The sequence below is a fragment of the Sorex fumeus genome, unplaced genomic scaffold (assembly GCF_029834395.1).
Source record: "Sorex fumeus unplaced genomic scaffold, SorFum_2.1 ptg000044l, whole genome shotgun sequence".
NCBI classification, from domain to species: domain Eukaryota; kingdom Metazoa; phylum Chordata; class Mammalia; order Eulipotyphla; family Soricidae; genus Sorex; species Sorex fumeus.
This window is the reverse complement of record NW_026606101.1, coordinates 6,061,032-6,072,650: the sequence shown is the minus strand read 5'-3', so window position 1 is coordinate 6,072,650 and position 11,619 is coordinate 6,061,032.

The window sequence follows — 11,619 nt, the reverse complement described above, 5'->3', positions numbered from 1 at the left end:
ATTGTTTGCATGAAAAGCAATCATTGACAGTGTTGTGAATTACAGTGAGTAAAATCAAATGTTCTTAATAAATTAAATAAGTAATAAAAAGGAGACCCTAGTGTCCTTTCAATTTGGACTCCCAGTGCCCACATCTTTAGCTACTGGGTCTTTCATTGAAGTGCGAGTCTGAGGATCCTTGGGTCCCTAAGAGCAACTGTCCTCTCCTTCTGCAATGACTAAGATGCTGGGTCATTTATTCTGAAGACTACAACATCTTCAGAATTGCAACACCTCTGTTCTTCTCTCCCCCAAAATCATAGCAAACAAAGGAAAAATATGAAAACATCCATGTCCATGTTTTTCCTACGGATTCTTCCCCTCCCCATACCTCTTCCTTGCTGCTTATAGTATAAAAATTAATTATCCTTATAATCTGTATACTTTGTGTTCAAATTGGCATAACCTTTTTTTCATAAGCATGTGAGTTCATTTTGTATACTCTATAAACCTTTCTTTAAAGCAAACAAACAAAAAAACTCTTACTGAGCAGTTAAAGGCTGGTATCATTTAAAAATCTGCTTCTGTAATTCTCACAAAACTCCTCCAAAAGCGATCAATGAGAGGCACGCCCAGAGAAATGGAAGCGGGTCAGACTGTCTGGGTTTCTCGCCAGGCCCAAAGCCTTTCCAGCTGGGTGGCCGGGAGCATGTTAGCCAGGCCTGTGGCCTTGCTGTCCATGCCGGGAACTTGTATACAGCAATATCTGCTCTGAAGAGTTAGATGAAGGAACCAGGCACAGCAGGCATGCTTGCACACTTGAGGACTCTGCAAAGGCTGACCCACAGTGTGGATCTCTTCATAGAAGTGACTGTTTTAACAGGGCTGGAGTGATAGCACAGCAGGTAGGGCATCTGCCTTGCACGCAGCCAACATGGCCGACCCGAGTTCGATTCCTCCACCCCTCTCGGAGAGCCCGGCAAGCTACCAAGAGTATCTCGCCTGCACAGCAAAGCCTGGCAAGCTCCCCTTGACATATTCAATATGCCAAACACGGTAACAACAAAGTGTCGCAATGGAGACGTTAGTGGGCCCACTCGAGAAAATTGATGAACGGGAGGACAGTGACAGTGACAGTGACTGTTTTAAGAAGTTGGGGTTTTAGGGAGCTTCCCCAAACCAGAGCTTCAAGAATGGGGACTTCAGCCTATTCTAAGTCTGTACGTGTAACTCCTCCACCTGCCTGGCTGGGAGTCAGTTGTGAATCAGAATTCACTTGACTCTCTGACAAGGAAGAGGAGAGAAGCTCACTGGCTACATCAAGTGCCATCCCCAGAAAAGTGCTGGGGTTCCTGAGCCTCCGTTTCTTGGCATGGGCTGGGCTGAGTATTTCAGAAACCATGCAGGTTTGTCCCTACTCCGCACCCCACACCTGCCAAGGGAACTTCCACCTCCTTTTTGTCACAGATGGCATATTTCTTTTCTAGGTGGGAGAAGGAAGAGTTTGGAATCATACCTAGCAGTGCTCAGGAGCTACTTCAGGCTCTGCTTTTAGTGGTTGCTCTGGCAGTGCTAAAGGATCATGTAGAGCCGAGCCCCTAAACCCCTGTATTTATCTCTCCTGCCCAATGATAGCATATTCCTTTTTTTTTATATCTGAATAATTGTGAGGTGAGATGCACAGTTACAAAGCTATCACAATCAGGTTTCAGTCATACAATGTTCCACCACCCATCCAGCCACCAATATCTGTTTCCGATCACCAATGTCCCAAATTTTATTCCCACCACCCCCAACCCCCAACCTACCTCAATGTCAAGTACTTTCTCTCTCTCTCTCTCTTTCTCTCCCTCCTTCCCTCCCCTCTCCCTCTCTCTCTCTCTCCCCCCCCCAACACACATACACACATGCCTTTTAGACATTAGCATTAGGGTTTGAAATACAGATAATGAGAAGTTGTATTTGTTCCTTTACCTACTTTCAGCGGGCTAGAGCAATAGCACAGAAGGTAGGGCATTTGCCTTGCATGCAGCCAACCCAGGTTCGATTCCTCCACCAGTCTTGGAGAGCCCAGCAAGCTACCAAGAGTATCCCGCCCTCAATGCAAAGCCTGACAAGCTCCCCGTGACACATTCGATATGCCAAAAACAGTAACAACAAGTCTCACAATGGAAACGTTACTGGTGCCTACTAGAGCAAATTGATGAACAATGGGAGGACACTGCTAACAGTGCTAACCGACTTTTAGCACACAGTTCTTACCCAGAGTGATCATTTCCAGCTATCATTTCCATAGTGGTCCCTTCTCTATCCCAACTGCCATCTCCCCCAGCACCTGAGGCAAGTTTCCAACCATAGGCCAATTCTCCTGGTCTGTGTTTCTACTGTCCTTGGATATCAGTCTCATACTACACTTTTTTATGTCCCACAATTGAGTCCAATCATGTTATGTCTGTCCCTCTCCTTCTGACTCGAATTTCATCACTTCACTTTTCCTAACAGTGGCATAGTATTCCATTGTGTAGATGTACCACAGTTTCTTTATCCAGTCTATTCTGGGGGCACTTGGGTTGTTTCCAAGATTCTAGTTAATGTGAATATCACTGCAATGAACATAGAAACCAATAGCATATTCTTTAGATCTACTTCTGCAGAAAGAATAGTTCTTCCCCCTCTGATAGACTGTATATAAATATGACGGATACACTATAAATAGAACCTAAAGATAGAGCATGGGTACATGTTTATGATCATTGTATCTATGAGCAGAATGCTGAAAAGGCACCCTCAGAATCCAACTCAACCCTGATTCCAGCAACACCAGTGTGCAGAGCTGATTTATGAAATGAAATCTACTTAAACTATCTGGCAGAAGTGAATAAGAAAAGTGATTCCCGTGCCATTGAAGTTTTTTTGTTTTTGTTTTTGTTTTATTTTGTCTCTGTAATGCACCACCTAGGATGCTTTAGAAGCAGAGATGAAGAAGCAAAAGGTCTCACACCTAAGGGTATCAGGGAAGGCTTCCTGGAAGAGTTAAATGGACACTAGATCTAAAAGGATGACTAGAAGTTGTTATGATTTTAAAATAATGAAGCTTGAACCCACAGGGAGCACAGCATCTGAAGGGGATGGCAGGATGTGGTTAAGGAATAATCCCATCAAGCACATCCTTATTTCTTTATTCATTCAACAAATGAATAAATTCCATACAGAGGCTATAACCTGTGCTCTCTTCTGACAAAGAAGCTGCTCTCCAGTCGCTCCCATGAGACCTGGGACCACAGAGAGACAGGAGTGAGCCGAGATGCTTGTGACAGACGGAGGTGAGGGGAAGGGATTAAATCGGAGCTGCAAATGGAAACAGAGGATGGATGTCTAGATTCCATTTTTGGAGCCCAATCAGCTATGCAGGATTCTGTGACTGGTGATGTTCCAGGGATGAGGGGAGGGAGAGAACTCTGAGAAATAGTCGACTCTTCAGCACTGGAAATCAAGAAGGAAGAATTCAAGAAGTTGAAAACACATCAGCTTTAGAACAGCATGAGTTCTAAACGCATGAGTCCAGGAGGCCTTGAGCAGTAACTCTGAGCGTGTAAAAATGACACCCACACGGTCGATTGATGGGCCTGCATCCCAACTTTAGGTTTTAGCATTGGTCCTGGCACAAGGGTGCCCATGAGCATCAGTGTCTTGACTGCTGCTGCTTGCTCACTGTGCACCTTCTACTCCCTTCTCTGAAGTATCCTGGGGAGCCTGGATGGCTTACTTACCATTTTGGGGGCCCAGTCAGCAATTTCCCCCAGCCCCCCTTTTCCCCAGCCCACCTCACTGTGATGCCAGTGTGGCAGTCCCAGGAGCTTCCCATGCACTCAGGATGACATCAAAATGTTTCCCTTTCCAGACACAAATGCTCCCCCAGGAATGTGCAAGCTCTGGTTCTGCAGGATCATCGCAGTGAACATCTGCCACCTTTGTGAGGCAAACGCAGTCTCTTTAGAACAGTGCCTTTGATTTCAGGAAAGACAAATCAGGCCCCGCGTTTGTGTTCTGAATGTGTCTCATCACGAGAGGAAATTTTCCACAGCTTGGAATTCTGAATCTAGGAGGGGAAAAAAGGATTGAAAAGGAAAAGGAAAAGACAACAAAGAGTTCATGAGAAAGAATAAACAAGGTTCTCGAAGAAGATGAAGCTACATCTCTGCTCCAGACTCCTGGTCTGCTCTGACTTGAGTATTTCTAGGTGCCCCAAGATCTCTCACCAGATCCATCCAATCTGCAGACCCCAAGCTGGAGCACTCAGAACTGCTTCCCTACCAGGAGTCAGGCATGAAACATCCTTGCTTTCCTATCCTGGATGTGGGTGTAAATACGTCACCCAGAGAAGGATTTGCAAAGTCAGAGGGAGTCTGGGACAAAGCCTCACCATCTGGGTGTGGATAAGCAGGAAAAGGAAACCGGATACCCAGATGACCATTAAACTCACCTAACTTGTTCCTTACTTGCTGGGGGACCCCAGTGGGCCCATCAGATTGGATATAGGACGGGTTCACTGTCCATAAAACAGGTTGCGATCAAATCCCCCACATTACACGTGAGAGGATGAAAGTAGGAACAGATCATCAGCAAACAGCAGTCTGAGGCTTCTCCAGGAAGGAGGACTCCCAGATTAAAATCAAGAGGGTCCCAGACCCGTCCAGGACTAATGATCATCCCATGTGTCTGCAAATCTAGACACTCCCCTCCCCCAAGAACAGGAAGAATGCACTAAGGTCACCTGGGGGTAAAATGAATTTCCTGGGAGAGAAATAAACACACACACAGACTGATCCATAACACAAACCGTTCTGAGAACTTTATGAGCAGGTTCATGGAGAAACTTTCTGCTAATTGAGCCCTCCGTCAGCACTCAGAGTGCAGTAAAGCTCAGATAATAACAGCCAACACACCTCCCAGATTGGTTTTAGCTTTCACCCTATTTTATAAATATCAGTGTCATTTCATTCGGGCTGTCTAATGACCTACTCAAAAGCTTAGAGACTTAAAGTCAGTTATTGACTGAGCTCATGATCTGGGGAGAGCCACTTCAGCTGGGCATGAGGCTGCCCTTCAGGGATCTTTGTTCAGCTGCTATGTGCACTGCAGACTGACCAAGGATGACCTTGGTCAAGAGGTTGGGTAGGGCCATAGACTGGGTGCCAGTGCTGTCTCCACTTTGCCTCATCCTCCAGTGAATTAGCCTCATTCATTCCAGTGACAACTGGATAGTCTTCCCAAAAAAGTGACACTACCCAAAGGCTTCTTCTGGGGGGAAGATAGGGACCCCAAGAGGCCCCTGGGTCACTCCTGGCAAAATTTGACCAGCCATGCTGGATAGTTCAATGCTTGGTCCCCATGATGTAGCACTTCTGGGGTCTCGCGGCCCTCCCTCAGGGCTACATCCAACAGTGTTCAGTGATCAAGTGATATCAGGGATTCAACTTAGAACCTTGTGCATGCAAGGTATTTTGTATTTCCTTTGAGCTATCTTCTTGACCTCAAGCAAAGCATCTTGAGGCCAAACCTACCAGGAGCTGCCATGCCAACATGTGCATTCATTCCTCTTGGCCAAAGCAACACTACAATTCATACTCAAATGTTGATAAAGCAGATTCTATGTTTTTATGTCAAGAGCAGAAAAGATAGTTTTTATAGGGGCAAGATCATGGGAGAGTAGTAAATAATTAATTGATAATAACATCTTTCTGGGTTGTTTTATAGAACATAAGTAAACAAGGGACTTCACCAACTATAACAACCTACTGTGACAATCAAGGACCTCCTGCCACTCAGATCAGAAATGAGTGATATGTTCTCCATGAATCAGCTCATAAAATTTACATATTATCCCTGCACCTCTTTCTCACAAACACCTCTCACATTGCCCATGGATGATGGAATCTGAATCCTGGTCCCACGATGTCCCCCATCCTTGTCCATTGCCAGAGTCAGGTTGGTGGGTCTCAGAACACTGGGTTGTCCACCTGTTCTAGAGTTTTCTTGATTTCCAACTGCCAGGCAGTTCTCTTTATCCAAACCTTCCTACTCTCCTTTCACAACATCCTCCAGACCAAATCACCCCTCAACCCTCTAGACAGTGTCCAGTGAACTGTCTGGCTTTTTCTAAACAAATATTGTCTTGCCTACTTTTGAACAAATAATTTAGTCTTCTAGGAAATGTGGTTACCTTTAAACCTAGACTACAAATCTCTCTCCTCTCTCTCTCTCCCTCTGTGTGTGTGTGTGTGTGTGTGTGTGTGTGTGTGTGTGTGCGCGCGCCCAGAGGAATGATCATTTGTGCCTGTTTCTTTTTCCGATGGCTCCTCCAAGGAACATCACAAATTACTGACTCAAGTACTGCACTGATCAGCACCCCTACATAGAAAACTAATTAATCAGAGCAAGTAGGTAGGTCTGTAACACCTCAGAGTTGGAAGAGGTGGAGGAGAGTGAAAGAGACAGAAATTACAAGAAATTGGCTCATGGGATTATAGAGGCAGAAAAGTTCCAAGATCTTTAAGATGTATTACCAAGTTGAAGAGCCAGAAGAATCAATTGGTTTGGTTCAGTTTCTAGCACAGAAGTCCTGACAACCAAGAAAGTAAATAGAATCTTTCCTATCTTAAATCCAGCAAAGCAGGAAGAACCAATGTTTTGGTTTGAGTCCAAAGACAAGAAAACAGCTACTGTCACAGTTCAAGGTGGTCAGGCAGAAGAGAACTCTTCCTGTGGGGATTACCTACTACTCAGTACCTCCACCTGATTAAACCAGGCCTACTCCATGAGGGAAAACAATCTGCTCTACTCCACTGCCCCTTGACATGTCAATCTCATCCTAAAACTCACATCCAGAAACACTTGAAGAACGTTTGGGTAAATGTCTGAATATCTCATGGCTCAGCAGGGCTAACATAAGAAATGAGCCTTTGCCCTGATAAAAGATTTAGTTTATGAATAAAGAAGTGATGCTAAAGGATAAGAGAAATAAAACTAACTAATGAAAAGAAATACTCTATTCATTCTTCATATTTTTTGAAAATATTCCCAGTTGTCACCATGGTGAACTTACGGGCAGCAGAATTAGGTCTAGAATTCCTATAGCTCAAGCTCCTCTATATGGAAGACAGATGGCTGGGGGTTGGGGAGCGTTGGCCACCCTCTTGAACTATGCTAGGTTTCTTCCAGAGGAAGTATCATCCTTCTCACACAATGCAATTCTCTGTTCTTCTTTCATGTAGGAACAAAATCCTTTATATTGATTCTTCTTTATCCACCTCCCTTGTGTTGGTGCTCGTTGTGATGACCAATGCTCACAGCTTCTTGGGTTGTGCTCACACGGTTATAATTTTCTAGAGGTAACATGCTTTGTGGAGTTTCTGGAAATCCCAAGTAGCAATGTCATCAGGCTGGCATTCTTGCTGTAAGTGCTATCAAGGATCAAAATCTCAGCCCCACACCAGACAGTGTTTTACCACTCTCCCTACTCTTCCTGACCTTCCAACATAACTGTGTAAGGGAGGGTAGGGTAGTGGTGCTCAAGAGGCCTGGGGCCTCTCCTGAGGGCTCTTGGCAAACCAAACTACCTATATTTAATGCAAGGCATTTCTGGATGTGAGTTTTAGGATGAGAGTGACATGTCAAGGGGGAGTGGAGTAGAGCAGATTGTTTTCCCTCATGGAGTAGGCCTGGTTTAATCAGGTGGAGGTACTGAGTAGTAGGTAATCCCCACAGGAAGAGTTCTCTTGGCAAACCAAACTACCTATATTTAACGCAATGCTACGAGGGATCTGTGATTCTAGAGATTATCCATGCCACACCAGTGGGGGGTCACCAGAGTTGCACCCAGTGACGCACCACGAATTGATGCCAGGAACTGAACCCAGATCAGACAAAATAAAACTTAACCCCATGTTATCCTTCCAGATTCCCAATAATCTATTTTTTATACAGCAAGCAAATCTATCATTTTAGATGTCAAATCAGTAAGTTTCATTTTCCGGCTTTAAAATCTTTAATACCTACTCAATGTACTAATTTTTCCTATGTACTTCCCAAAGTTTAGATGATTTCTTGGAAGTATGAGATTGAACAGAGGTCATAGGTGATATCTATTTTTTCTGGTCAAATAAATGTGTACCTCTCTTTGATCATGTTTAATCATATCAATCATCCCATCCACTTGCAAACATCCCATTATTTAGCCAGCTCCAGTGGGTTATATTTTTTAAGATGCTGGAGACCCATAGAAAACAAAACAAATCTAATTCGAGCTCTCAGAGATTGCACCTCACTGGGGAGTGTGGCAGGGACCATGGAAACAAACTTGCAAACGAGGAATTCAGTGCTTTAGCAGATGAGGCCAACTCCTTAAGTTTATCATAAGTCTTGACACTAGCCAAGAATAAACCCAGAACAACAATTTCCTCTGTGATGACTGAAATGAAGAAAGAATTGGATAAGAGAAAAATTAATGCAAAACGTAAAATAATTCATACAATCAGATCAAAGGAACTAAGAAATATAGTAGCTAGCTATAGCAACGGAATCGAGAAAGCTGAAAACTGAATTGATGTGCTAGGAGACAAATCAGAACACATGTTTTAAAAGGAGGTTATAGAAAAAAATGTTAAAATGAAAGAAAATAAAAAGTATTCAGTGGGCAATAATAAAAGTAATAATCTCTCTGTATTTTGGTCACTGTTTCAAGTGCCCTAGAACAGATGACTGGTTAAAGAAACTTTGGTACATCTACACAATGGAATACTATGCAGTTGTTAGGAGAGATGAAGTCATGAAATTTGCTTATAAATGGATAGACATGGAGAGTATCATGCTAAGTGAAATGAGTCAGAAAGAGAGGGACAGACATAGAAGGACTGCACTCCTTTGTGGAGTATAAAACAACATAACCTGAGGCTGACACCTAAGGACAGTAGATACACAGGACAGATAGATTGCTTCATAGCTAAAAGCCTGCCTCATAACTAAAGGGAAGAAGGCAGATGGAATAGAGAAGGGATCACTAAGAAAAAGATGGCTGGAGGAATCAGTCGAGATAGGAGATATGTGCAGAAAGTAGATAAAGGACCAAAAATGATAACATCTCAGGGTCTTTATTGCAAACCATAATGCCCAAAAGTAGAGAGAGATTATGGGGAATCATGTCTGCCATGGAGGGGATATTGGTGGTGGGGAATGTGCACTGGTGGAGGGATGGGTGTTTGATCATTGTGTGATTGTAACCCAAACATGAAAGCTTATAACTATCTCACAATGATTCAATAAAATTTTTTTAAAAAGTAATAATCTCTGAAACCAGGTCTGTGCCAGAGTTCGACCCTGGGTCAGCCTCATGCAAGGCAAGCTCCTCTACTGTCTATCTAGACCCCATTCTAGAGTTCTTTGTCCTGAAAGCAGTCATTCAGATTCAACATAGAAATAAAAACACTCAGATACACAAGACCTAAAGATATATGCTGCATTTAAGCCAACTATAAGAGTAATACTTCATAGATTTCTGTAAAATACTATTCCTCCTGACCAGAGCAATAGTTCAAAAACTAATGTATGTAGTTTGCATGCAGGAGACCTGGGTTCAATCTCCTGAAGCACATGGACCACCAAAAACTGTTGGAAAGGACCTCAGAGCCCCTTAGCACTTTTAGGAATGATCCAAACGCAGCAATTTAAATTTATTCAATTATGAATTATACATTCAATTATGTTTAGTTCCATTTGCACATTCTTTATCACCGCTCTAAATTGTAGGCATAGGCATAAACTTTAGCCCCATTTTACCTCGGAGCAAACTAAGATGGAGGAAGGTTAGGATACTCACCTCTATCTCTTGGGGACCAAGGTCTGGCTGGCACCATGTTTTGTGGCCAGGTATTCTTCACCTCCTCATGTGACTGTAAAAAGCACTCTATCCTCAAATAATGATCAATTTCTCTTGATTTCTCTCTTTGTCCCCAATTCCTCTTGCATCCACAAAGGAAAAACAGCAGCAAAGACACGGGTGTTACATGTCTAGAGGTGGTGCCTCTGAATTCCACATCTCCATGTCTTTGAAAGGTGAAAGCAAAGTAATGAGCCTTAGTCCCACCTCAAGAATCATATATAACATTCCTGAGTTCCATCTGTGGCCTTAACCAGAGGAGGTCTGAGGGAGGAAGGCACCAGACTGCTTCCCCTGAATCTGAAGGTCACTGAGTTTAAGGCATAGCTGCCAAAGCATTCCAATGATATTGTACAAAAATCAGCTAAACTCCCAAGGTGCTTGGAGCCAGACATCCCTGCAGTCTCCTGTGACTGATGTTCAAGAAGATGCAGCTGTTACTCTGCTGGCTTCTACTGGCTCCTCTGGATAATTTGGCACTGTCCCATCCACCAGTGCATCGCCCATTGACCCAGTCATGCCTTCCCCTCTTTGACCTATGACCAGTCCTTTCATTGCATTCCAAGGGTTGACTTCATAAAGATGCAGTCATTTGCCTATTATTGGTGGTCTACTCTGTGAGCAGACTTGTGTCCTTGCATTGGTTAGCTCCCTGTTGGGTTGATATTCTGAGTATGTTTGCAGATATAATCGGAGGAGGAGACCTGACCTCCAGCTGCATTTCTTCCTTGGCTGTGAGTTTGAAAGCCAGCTGTTAGCAGGCCTGCACTTGGATCCAGATCTCCAAAGGTCAAAGTCATGGAACTGTGCTCTTGAAGTAACTGGAATGGCGTCCCACCCTTTCCTAGTGCAGCTCAGCATTACTGAGTATAAGTAAGGTCAGTTCCCAAGATCAATACAAGAACTTCTGGGGGATCCAACCACCAGCATCAGGTCAGGACACGGCTTGCTTGTTCCCTGAAATTGTCTCAAGAGTTGGTTACTGGACCTTAAGTTGTTTGCGGCTGCTCAGATACAATTTAGAATCAGATCTCAAGTCATACTCTATTCTGACATACATGTTCAGTGGGCCTGACCTTTCAGTTCCTAACAAAGTGATAAAATATACAGGTTTTGGAGTCAGACATACTTGGGATCATAGTCTCTGTCACTTTCTTACATTGGCAAACAAATCACTTCATACATATATATGTATGCATATAAGCCATTGTTTTCCCATCTATAGAAATATATGGTAATAATAATAGCTCCTGCTTCATAGAATTGGATTGATGATTATATAAGATAAGAAATATAGATGATTTAACCCAAAGCTTCTCTAACTCAACGCTAGTGACATTTCAGTTGAGATTATTTGTTGTGTGAGCTACCTTGTGCCTTATAAAACTCTTAAGCAGGATTTTTAACCACCACCCACTAGATACAAGTAACACACATCCCCCTCAATAGTGTGATAACTAAATAGTGACATATTATCAAATGTCCCCACAGCATCCTTCTTTGAAAACTTGGTTTAACTCAGCACCTGAAAATATGCTCAACCAGTGTTAGTCATTGTTATAGGACACTGGAGCTCATCTTATGTTGCCTCTAGGCCCTGTAAAAATTCTGCCAGTCCACCTGCTAGAGAGTTGTTCCTGTTCCAAGTTTCCTGTATACTAAGAGTGTAAAAGCCAGACAACCACTAGAATGTGTCTACCATGCCT